Below are 12647 nucleotides of genomic sequence, written 5' to 3' on the forward strand. Positions count from 1 at the left end.
AATGCTTAGAAACCTCAATACTTAGCATACTCAGTGCTTAGCTTAGAATCCTCACTGCTTAGAAACCTGAATGCTTAGAATCCTCAATGCTTAGAATCCTCGATGCTTAGAATACTCAATGCTTAGCTTAGAAACCTCAGTGCTTAGAATCCTCAATGCTTAACATCCTCAATGCTTAGAAACCTCAATGCACAGAGTCCTTAATGCTTAGGAACCTCAATACTTAGCATCCTCAGTGCTTAGCTTAGAATCCTCACTGCTTAGAAAAGTGAGTGCTTAGAATACTCAATTCTTAGAATCCTCAATGCTTAGAATCTTCAATGCTTAGCATCCTTAATGCTTAGCATCCTCAATGCTTAGCATCCTCAATGCACAGAGTCCTTAATGCTTAGAAACCTCAATACTTAGCATCCTCAGTGCTTAGCTTAGAATCCTCACTGCTTAGAAACCTGAATGCTTAGAATCCTCAATGCTTAGAATCCTCAATGCACAGAGTCCTTAATGCTTAGAAAACTCAATACTTAGCATCCTCAGTGCTTAGCTTAGAATCCTCACTGCTTAGAAACCTCAATGCTTAGAATCCTCAGTGCTTAGCATCCTCAATGCGTAGAATCCCCAATACTTAGAAACCTCAATCCTTAGTATGCTCTATGCTTAGATTAAAATCCTCAATGCTTAGAATCCTCAATGCTTACCATCCTTAATGCTTAGCATCCTCAATGCTTAGCATCCTCAATGCTTAGCATCCTCAATGCTTAGCATCCACAATGCCTAGGTTAGAATCCTCAATGCTTAGAATCCTCAATGCTTAGAATCCTCAATGCTTAGAATCCTCAATGCTTAGGAACCTCAATGCACAGAGTACTTAATGCTTAGAAACCTCAATACTTAGCATCCTCAGTGCTGAGCTTAGAATCCTCACTGCTTAGAAACTTCAATGCTTAGAATCCTCACTGCTTAGAAACCTCAATGCTTATAATCCTCAGTGCTTAGCATCCTCAATGCGTAGAATCCCCAATGCTTAGAAACCTCAATGCTTAGCATCCTCAATCCTTAGTATGCTCTATGCTTAGCTTAGAATCCTCAATGCTTAGAATCCTCAATGCTTAGGATCCTCAATGCTTAGCATCCCCATTACATAGCTTAGAATCCTCAGTGCTTAGCATCCTCATTGCTTAGAATCCTCATTGCTTAGCTTCGAATCCTCAAAGCTGAGAATCCTCACTGCTTTGGAACCTCAATGCTTAGCATACTCAATGCATTGCTTAGAAACCTCAATGCGTAGAATCCTCATTGCTTCGAAATTTTATTGCTCTGTAACCTAAATGCTTAGCATCCCTAATGCTTACAAACCTCAGAGCATAGAGGCCTTAATGTTTAGAAACCTCAAAAATAAGAAAACTCTATGCTTGGCTTAGAATCCTCAATGCTTAGAAACCTGAATGCTTAGAATCCTCAATGCTAAGCTTAGAAACCTCAATGCTTAGCATCCTCAATGCTTAGCATCCTCAATCCTTAGCATCCTCAATGCATATCTTAGAATCCTCAAAGCTCAGGATCCTCAATGCTTAGAAACCTCAATGCACAGAGTCCGTAATGCTTACAAACCTCAATACTTAGAATCCTCAGTGCTTAGCATCCTCAACGCGTAGAATCCCCAATGCTTAGAAACCTCAATGCTTAGCATCCTCAATCCTTAGTATGCTCTATGCTTATGTCAGAATCCTCAGTGCTTAGAATCCTCAATGCTTACAAACCTCGATGCTGAGAAATTTTATTGTTTGAAACCTCATTGCTTAGCATCCCAAATGCTTACAAACCTCAATGCATAGAGGCCTTAATGCTTAGAAACCTCAAAGATTAGAAAACTCAATGCTTGGCTTAGAATCCTCAATGCTTAGAATCCTCAATGCTTAGAATCTTCAATGCTTAGAATCCTCAATGCACAGAGTCCTTAATGCTTAGAAACCTCAATGCTTAGCATCCTCAGTGCTTAGCTTAGAATCCTCACTGCTTAGAAACCTGAATGCTTAGAATCCTCAATGATTAGAATCCTCAATGCTAAGCTTAGAAACCTCAATGCTTAGAATCCTCAATGCTTAGAATCCTCAATGCTTAGCGTTCTCAATGCTTAGCATCCTCAATGCTTGGCATCCTCAATGCTTGGCATCCTCAATGCTTTGAACCCTGAATGTTTAGAAACCTCAATACTTAGAATCCTCAATGCTTAGAATCCTCAATGCTTAGAATCCTCAATGCTTAGAATCCTCAATGCTTAGCTTAGAATCCTCAAAGCTACAGATCCCCAATGCTTAGAAACCTCAATGCACAGAGTCCTTAATGCTTAGAAACCTCAATACTTAGCATCCTCAGTGCTTAGCTTAGAATCCTCACTGCTTAGAAACCTCAATGCTTAGAATCCTCAGTGCTTAGCATCCTCAACGCATAGAATCCCCAATGCTTAGAAACCTCAATGCTTAGCATCCTCAATCCTTAGTATGCTCTATGCTTAGCTTAGAATCCTCAATGCTTAGAATCCTCAATGCTTACAAACCTCAATGCTGAAAATTTTATTGTTTGAAACCTCATTGCTTAGCATCCCAAATGCTTACAAACCTCAATGCATAGAGGCCTTAATGCTTAGAAACCTCAAAGATTAGAAAACTCATTGCTTGGCTTAAAATCCTCAATGCTTATAATCCTCAATGCTTAGAATCCTCCATGCATAGCTTAGAATCCTCAATGCTTAGAATCCTCAATGCTTAGAATCCTTAATGCTTAGCAATCTCCATGCATTGCTTAGAATCCTCAATATTTAGAATCCTCAATGCTTCGCATCCTCAATGCTTAGCTTAGAAAACTCAATGCTTAGAATCCTCAATGCTTAGCATCCTCAATGCTTAGCATCCTCATTGCTTAGCATCCTCATTGCTTAGCATCCTCTTTGATTAGCTTAGAATCCTCAAAGCTTAGAATCCTCACTGCTTAGGAACCTCAATGCTTAGCATCCTCCATGCATTGCTTAGAAACCTCAATGCGCAGAATCCTCATTGCTTAGAAATTTTATTGCTCGGAAACCTCAATGCTTAGCAACCCTAGAAACCTCAATGCACAGAGTCCGTAATGCTTAGAAACCTCAATACATAGAATCCTCAGTGCTTAGCATCCTCAACGCGTAGAATGCCCAATGCTTAGAAACCTCAATGCTTAGCATCCTCAATCCTTAGTATGCTCTATGCTTAGCTTAGAATCATCAATGCATAGAATCCTCAATGCTGAGAAATTTTATTGTTTGAAACCTCATTGCTTAGCATCCCAAATGTTTACAAACCTCAATGCATAGAGGCCTTAATGCTTAGAAACCTCAAAGATTAGAAAACTCAATGCTTGGCTTAGAATCCTCAATGCTTAGAATCCTCAGTGCTTAGAATCTTCAATGCTTAGCATCCTCATTACATAGCTTAGAATCCTCAATGCTTAGAATCCTCAATGCTTAGCATCCTCAATGCTTAGCATCCTCAATGCTTAGCATCCTCAAAGCATAGAATCCTCAATGCTTACCATCATCAATGCTTAGCATCCTCAAAGCATAGAATCCTCAATGCTTACCATCCTCAATGCTTAGCATCCTCAATGCTTAGCATCCTCAATGCTTAGAATCCTCAATGCTTAGCATCCTCAATGCTTAGCATCCTCAATGCTTAGCATCCTCAATGCTTAGAAACCTCAATGCTTTGCTTAGAAACCTCAATGCTTAGAATCCTCAATGCTTAGAATCCTCAATGCCTAGCTTAGAATCCTCAATGCTTAGAATCCTCAATGCTTAGAATCCTCAATGCTTATCATCCTCAATGCTTAGCATCCTCAATACTTAGCATCCTCAATGCTTAGAATCCTCCATGCTTAGCTTAGAAACCTCAATGCTTAGAATCCTCAATGCTTAGAATCCTCAATGCTTAGAATCCTCAATGCCTAGATTAGAATCCCCAATGCTTAGAATCCTCAATGCTTAGAATCCTCAATGCTTAGAAACCTCAATGCATAGCTTAGAATCCTCAATGCTTAGAATCCTCAATGCTTAGAATCCTCAATGCTTAGAATCCTCAATGCTTAGCTTAGAAAACTCAATGCTTAGAATCCTCAATGCTTAACATCCTCAATGTTTAGAATCCTCAATGCATAGCTTAGAATCCTCAATGCTTAGAATCCCCAATGCTTAGCATCCTCAATCCTTAGTATGCTCTATGCTTAGCTTAGAATCCTCAATGCTTAGAATCCTCAATGCTTACAAACCTCAATGCTGAGATATTTTATTCTTTGAAACCTCATTGCTTAGCATCCCAAATGCTTTCAAACCTCAATGCATAGAGGCCTTAATGCTTAGAAACCTCAAAGATTAGAAAACTCAATGCTTGGCTTAGAATCCTCAATGCTTAGAATCCTCAATGCTTAGCATCCTCCATGCATTGCTTAGAATCCTCAATAGTTAGAATCCTCAATGCTTCGCATCCTCAATGCTTAGCTTAGAAACCTCAATGCTTAGAATCCTCAATGATTAGAATCCTCAATGCTAAGCTTAGAAACCTCAATGCTTAGAATCCTCAATGCTTAGAATCCTCAATGCTTAGAATCCTCAATGCTTAGAATCCTCAATGCTTATCTTAGAATCCTCAAAGCTACAGATCCCCAATGCATAGAAACCTCAATGAACAGAGTCCTTAATGCTTAGAAACCTCAATACTTAGCATCCTCAGTGCTTAGCTTAGAATTCTCACTGCTTAGAAACCTCAATGCTTAGAATCCTCAGTGCTTAGCATCCTCAACGCGTAGAATCCCCAATGCTTAGAAACCTCAATGCTTAGCATCCTCAATCCTTAGTATGCTCTATGCTTAGCTTAGAATCCTCAATGATTAGAATCCTCAATGCTTACAAACCTCAATGCTGAGAAATTTTATTGTCTGAAACCTCATTGCTTAGCATCCCAAATGCTTACAAACCTCAATGCATAGAGGCCTTAATGCTTAGAAACCTCAAAGATTAGAAAACTCAATGCTTGGCTTAGAATCCTCAATGCTTAGAATCCTCAATGCTTAGCATCCTCCATGCATTGCTTAGAATCCTCAATAGTTAGAATCCTCAATGCTTCGCATCCTCAATGCTTAGCTTAGAAACCTCAATGCTTAGAATCCTCAATGATTAGAATCCTCAATGCTAAGCTTAGAAACCTCAATGCTTAGAATCCTCAATGCTTAGAATCCTCAATGCTTAGAATCCTCAATGCTTAGAATCCTCAATGCTTATCTTAGAATCCTCAAAGCTACAGATCCCCAATGCATAGAAACCTCAATGAACAGAGTCCTTAATGCTTAGAAACCTCAATACTTAGCATCCTCAGTGCTTAGCTTAGAATTCTCACTGCTTAGAAACCTCAATGCTTAGAATCCTCAGTGCTTAGCATCCTCAACGCGTAGAATCCCCAATGCTTAGAAACCTCAATGCTTAGCATCCTCAATCCTTAGTATGCTCTATGCTTAGCTTAGAATCCTCAATGATTAGAATCCTCAATGCTTACAAACCTCAATGCTGAGAAATTTTATTGTCTGAAACCTCATTGCTTAGCATCCCAAATGCTTACAAACCTCAATGCATAGAGGCCTTAATGCTTAGAAACCTCAAAGATTAGAAAACTCAATGCTTGGCTTAGAATACTCAATGCATAGAATCCTCAATGCTTAGAATCCTCCATGCATAGCTTAGAATCCTCAATGCTTAGAATCCTCAATGCTTAGAATCCTCAATGCTTAGCAATCTCCATGCATTGCTTAGAATCCTCAATAGTTAGAATCCTCAATGCTTCGCATCCTCAATGCTTAGCATCCTCAATGCTTAGCATCCTCAATGCCTAGAATCCTCAATGCTTAGAATCCTCAATGCTTTGCATCCTCAATGCTTAGCATCCTCAATGCTTAGCATCCTCAATGCTTAGAAACCTCAATGCTTTGCTTAGAAACCTCAATTCTTAGAATCCTGAATGCTTAGAATCCTCAATGCCTAGCTTAGAATCCTCAATGCTTAGAATCCTCAATGCTTAGAATCCCCAATGCTTAGCATCCTCAATGCTTAGCATCCTCAATGCTCAGCATCCTCAATGCTTAGCATCCTCAATACTTAGCATCCTCAATGCTGAGAATCCTCCATGCTTAGCTTAGAAACCTCAATGCTTAGAATCCTCAATGCTTAGAATCCTCAATGCGTAGAATCCTCAATGCCTAGATTAGAATCCTCAGTGCTTAGAATCCTCAATGCTTAGAATCCTCAGTGCTTAGAATCCTCAATGCTTAGAATCCTCAATGCTTAGAATCCTCAATGCTTAGCTTAGAAAACTCAATGCTTAGAATCCTCAATGCTTAGCATCCTCAATCCTTAGTATGCTCTATGCTTAGCTTAGAATCCTCAATGCTTAGAATCCTCAATGCTTACAGACCTCAATGCTGAGAAATTTTATTGTTTGAAACCTCATTGCTTAGCATCCCAAATGCTTACAAACCTCAATGCATAGAGGCCTTAATGCTTAGAAACCTCAAAGATTAGTAAACTCAATGCTTGGCTTAGAATCCTCAATGCTTAGAATCCTCAATGCTTAGAATCCACCATGCATAGCTTAGAATCCTCAATGCTTAGAATCCTCAATGCTTAGAATCCTCAATGCTTAGAATCCTCCTTGCATTGCTTAGAATCCTCAATACTTAGAATCCTCAATGCTTCGCATCCTCAATGCTTAGCATAGAAACCTCAATACTTACAATCCTCAATGCTTAGCATCCTCAAATCTTAGAATCCTCAATGCTTAGCATCCTCAAATCTTAGAATCCTCAATGCTTAGCATCCTCAATGCTTAGCATCCTCAATGCTTAGCAACCTCAATGCTTAGTATGCTCTATGCTTAGAATCCTCAATGCTTACCATCCTCAATGCTTAGCATCCTCAATGCTTAGCATCCTCAATGCTTAGAATCCTCAATGCTTAGAATCCTCAATGCTTAGAATCCTCAATGCTTAGAATCCTCCATGCATTGCTTAGAATCCTCAATAGTTAGAATCCTCAATGCTTCGCATCCTCAATGCTTAGCATAGAAACCTCAATACTTAGAATCCTCAATGTTTAGCATCCTCATTACATAGCTTAGAATCCTCAATGCTTAGCATCCTCAATGCTTAGCATCCTCAATGCTTAGCATCCTCAAAGCTTAGAATACTCAATGCTTACCATCCTCAATGCTTAGCATCCTCAATGATTAGCATCATCAATGCTTAGAATCCTCAATGCTTAGCATCCTCAATGCTTAGCATCCTCAATGCTTAGCATCCTCAATGCTTAGAAACCTCAATGCTTTGCTTAGAAACCTGCATGCTTAGAATCCTGAATGCTTAGAATCCTCAATGCCTAGCTTAGAATCCTCAATGCTTAGAATCCTCAATGCTTAGAATCCCCAATGCTTAGCATCCTCAATGCTTAGCATCCTCAATGCTCAGCATCCTCAATGCTTAGCATCCTCAATACTTAGCATCCTCAATGCTGAGAATCCTCCATGCTTAGCTTAGAAACCTCAATGCTTAGAATCCTCAATGCTTAGAATCCTCAATGCGTAGAATCCTCAATGCCTAGATTAGAATCCTCAATGCTTAGAATCCTCAATGCTTAGAATCCTCAGTGCTTAGAATCCTCAATGCTTAGAATCCTCAATGCTTAGAATCCTCAATGCTTAGCTTAGAAAACTCAATGCTTAGAATCCTCAATGCTTAGCATCCTCAATCCTTAGTATGCTCTATGCTTAGCTTAGAATCCTCAATGCTTAGAATCCTCAATGCTTACAGACCTCAATGCTGAGAAATTTTATTGTTTGAAACCTCATTGCTTAGCATCCCAAATGCTTACAAACCTCAATGCATAGAGGCCTTAATGCTTAGAAACCTCAAAGATTAGTAAACTCAATGCTTGGCTTAGATTCCTCAATGCTTAGAATCCTCAATGCTTAGAATCCACCATGCATAGCTTAGAATCCTCAATGCTTAGAATCCTCAATGCTTAGAATCCTCAATGCTTAGAATCCTCCTTGCATTGCTTAGAATCCTCAATACTTAGAATCCTCAATGCTTCGCATCCTCAATGCTTAGCATAGAAACCTCAATACTTACAATCCTCAATGCTTAGCATCCTCAAATCTTAGAATCCTCAATGCTTAGCATCCTCAAATCTTAGAATCCTCAATGCTTAGCATCCTCAATGCTTAGCATCCTCAATGCTTAGCAACCTCAATGCTTAGTATGCTCTATGCTTAGAATCCTCAATGCTTACCATCCTCAATGCTTAGCATCCTCAATGCTTAGAATCCTCAATGCTTAGAATCCTCAATGCTTTGCTTAGAAACCTCAATGCTTAGAATCCTCAATGCTTAGAATCCTCAATGCCTAGCTTAGAATCCTCAATGCTTAGAATCCTCAATGCTTAGAATCCTCAATGCTTATCATCCTCAATGCTTAGCATCCTCAATACTTAGCATCCTCAATGCTTAGAATCCTCCATGCTTAGCTTAGAAACCTCAATGCTTAGAATCCTCAATGCTTAGAATCCTCAATGCTTAGAATCCTCAATGCCTAGATTAGAATCCTCAATGCTTAGAATCCTCAATGCTTAGAATCCTCAATGCTTAGAAACCTCAATGCATAGCTTAGAATCCTCAATGCTTAGAATCCTCAATGCTTAGAATCCTCAATGCTTAGAATCCTCAATGCTTAGCTTAGAAAACTCAATGCTTAGAATCCTCAATGCTTAACATCCTCAATGTTTAGAATCCTCAATGCATAGCTTAGAATCCTCAATGCTTAGAATCCCCAATGCTTAGCATCCTCAATCCTTAGTATGCTCTATGCTTAGCTTAGAATCCTCAATGCTTAGAATCCTCAATGCTTACAAACCTCAATGCTGAGATATTTTATTGTTTGAAACCTCATTGCTTAGCATCCCAAATGCTTTCAAACCTCAATGCATAGAGGCCTTAATGCTTAGAAACCTCAAAGATTAGAAAACTCAATGCTTGGCTTAGAATCCTCAATGCTTAGAATCCTCAATGCTTAGCATCCTCCATGCATTGCTTAGAATCCTCAATAGTTAGAATCCTCAATGCTTCGCATCCTCAATGCTTAGCTTAGAAACCTCAATGCTTAGAATCCTCAATGATTAGAATCCTCAATGCTAAGCTTAGAAACCTCAATGCTTAGAATCCTCAATGCTTAGAATCCTCAATGCTTAGAATCCTCAATGCTTAGAATCCTCAATGCTTATCTTAGAATCCTCAAAGCTACAGATCCCCAATGCATAGAAACCTCAATGAACAGAGTCCTTAATGCTTAGAAACCTCAATACTTAGCATCCTCAGTGCTTAGCTTAGAATTCTCACTGCTTAGAAACCTCAATGCTTAGAATCCTCAGTGCTTAGCATCCTCAACGCGTAGAATCCCCAATGCTTAGAAACCTCAATGCTTAGCATCCTCAATCCTTAGTATGCTCTATGCTTAGCTTAGAATCCTCAATGATTAGAATCCTCAATGCTTACAAACCTCAATGCTGAGAAATTTTATTGTCTGAAACCTCATTGCTTAGCATCCCAAATGCTTACAAACCTCAATGCATAGAGGCCTTAATGCTTAGAAACCTCAAAGTTTAGAAAACTCAATGCTTGTCTTAGAATACTCAATGCATAGAATCCTCAATGCTTAGAATCCTCCATGCATAGCTTAGAATCCTCAATGCTTAGAATCCTCAATGCTTAGAATCCTCAATGCTTAGCAATCTCCATGCATTGCTTAGAATCCTCAATAGTTAGAATCCTCAATGCTTCGCATCCTCAATGCTTAGCATCCTCAATGCTTAGCATCCTCAATGCCTAGAATCCTCAATGCTTAGAATCCTCAATGCTTTGCATCCTCAATGCTTAGCATCCTCAATGCTTAGCATCCTCAATGCTTAGAAACCTCAATGCTTTGCTTAGAAACCTCAATTCTTAGAATCCTGAATGCTTAGAATCCTCAATGCCTAGCTTAGAATCCTCAATGCTTAGAATCCTCAATGCTTAGAATCCCCAATGCTTAGCATCCTCAATGCTTAGCATCCTCAATGCTCAGCATCCTCAATGCTTAGCATCCTCAATACTTAGCATCCTCAATGCTGAGAATCCTCCATGCTTAGCTTAGAAACCTCAATGCTTAGAATCCTCAATGCTTAGAATCCTCAATGCGTAGAATCCTCAATGCCTAGATTAGAATCCTCAATGCTTAGAATCCTCAATGCTTAGAATCCTCAGTGCTTAGAATCCTCAATGCTTAGAATCCTCAATGCTTAGAATCCTCAATGCTTAGCTTAGAAAACTCAATGCTTAGAATCCTCAATGCTTAGCATCCTCAATCCTTAGTATGCTCTATGCTTAGCTTAGAATCCTCAATGCTTAGAATCCTCAATGCTTACAGACCTCAATGCTGAGAAATTTTATTGTTTGAAACCTCATTGCTTAGCATCCCAAATGCTTACAAACCTCAATGCATAGAGGCCTTAATGCTTAGAAACCTCAAAGATTAGTAAACTCAATGCTTGGCTTAGAATCCTCAATGCTTAGAATCCTCAATGCTTAGAATCCACCATGCATAGCTTAGAATCCTCAATGCTTAGAATCCTCAATGCTTAGAATCCTCAATGCTTAGAATCCTCCTTGCATTGCTTAGAATCCTCAATACTTAGAATCCTCAATGCTTCGCATCCTCAATGCTTAGCATAGAAACCTCAATACTTACAATCCTCAATGCTTAGCATCCTCAAATCTTAGAATCCTCAATGCTTAGCATCCTCAAATCTTAGAATCCTCAATGCTTAGCATCCTCAATGCTTAGCATCCTCAATGCTTAGCAACCTCAATGCTTAGTATGCTCTATGCTTAGAATCCTCAATGCTTATCATCCTCAATGCTTAGCATCCTCAATGCTTAGCATCCTCAATGCTTAGAATCCTCAATGCTTACCATCCTCAATGCTTAGAATCCTCAATGCTTAGAATCCTCCATGCATTGCTTAGAATCCTCAATAGTTAGAATCCTCAATGCTTCGCATCCTCAATGCTTAGCATAGAAACCTCAATACTTAGAATCCTCAATGTTTAGCATCCTCATTACATAGCTTAGAATCCTCAATGCTTAGCATCCTCAATGCTTAGCATCCTCAATGCTTAGCATCCTCAATGCTTAGCATCCTCAAAGCTTAGAATACTCAATGCTTACCATCCTCAATGCTTAGCATCCTCAATGATTAGCATCATCAATGCTTAGAATCCTCAATGCTTAGCATCCTCAATGCTTAGCATCCTCAATGCTTAGCATCCTCAATGCTTAGAAACCTCAATGCTTTGCTTAGAAACCTGCATGCTTAGAATCCTGAATGCTTAGAATCCTCAATGCCTAGCTTAGAATCCTCAATGCTTAGAATCCTCAATGCTTAGAATCCCCAATGCTTAGCATCCTCAATGCTTAGCATCCTCAATGCTCAGCATCCTCAATGCTTAGCATCCTCAATACTTAGCATCCTCAATGCTGAGAATCCTCCATGCTTAGCTTAGAAACCTCAATGCTTAGAATCCTCAATGCTTAGAATCCTCAATGCGTAGAATCCTCAATGCCTAGATTAGAATCCTCAATGCTTAGAATCCTCAATGCTTAGAATCCTCAGTGCTTAGAATCCTCAATGCTTAGAATCCTCAATGCTTAGAATCCTCAATGCTTAGCTTAGAAAACTCAATGCTTAGAATCCTCAATGCTTAGCATCCTCAATCCTTAGTATGCTCTATGCTTAGCTTAGAATCCTCAATGCTTAGAATCCTCAATGCTTACAGACCTCAATGCTGAGAAATTTTATTGTTTGAAACCTCATTGCTTAGCATCCCAAATGCTTACAAACCTCAATGCATAGAGGCCTTAATGCTTAGAAACCTCAAAGATTAGTAAACTCAATGCTTGGCTTAGATTCCTCAATGCTTAGAATCCTCAATGCTTAGAATCCACCATGCATAGCTTAGAATCCTCAATGCTTAGAATCCTCAATGCTTAGAATCCTCAATGCTTAGAATCCTCCTTGCATTGCTTAGAATCCTCAATACTTAGAATCCTCAATGCTTCGCATCCTCAATGCTTAGCATAGAAACCTCAATACTTACAATCCTCAATGCTTAGCATCCTCAAATCTTAGAATCCTCAATGCTTAGCATCCTCAAATCTTAGAATCCTCAATGCTTAGCATCCTCAATGCTTAGCATCCTCAATGCTTAGCAACCTCAATGCTTAGTATGCTCTATGCTTAGAATCCTCAATGCTTACCATCCTCAATGCTTAGCATCCTCAATGCTTAGAATCCTCAATGCTTAGAATCCTCAATGCTTAGAATCCTCAATGCTTAGAATCCTCCATGCATTGCTTAGAATCCTCAATAGTTAGAATCCTCAATGCTTCGCATCCTCAATGCTTAGCATAGAAACCTCAATACTTAGAATCCTCAATGCTTAGCATCCTCATTACATAGCTTAGAATTTTCAATGCTTAGCATCCTCAATG

Source organism: Coturnix japonica, chromosome 9 (genome assembly GCF_054131305.1).
Source record: "Coturnix japonica strain WE chromosome 9, WE-NBRP24, whole genome shotgun sequence".
Lineage (NCBI taxonomy): Eukaryota > Metazoa > Chordata > Aves > Galliformes > Phasianidae > Coturnix > Coturnix japonica.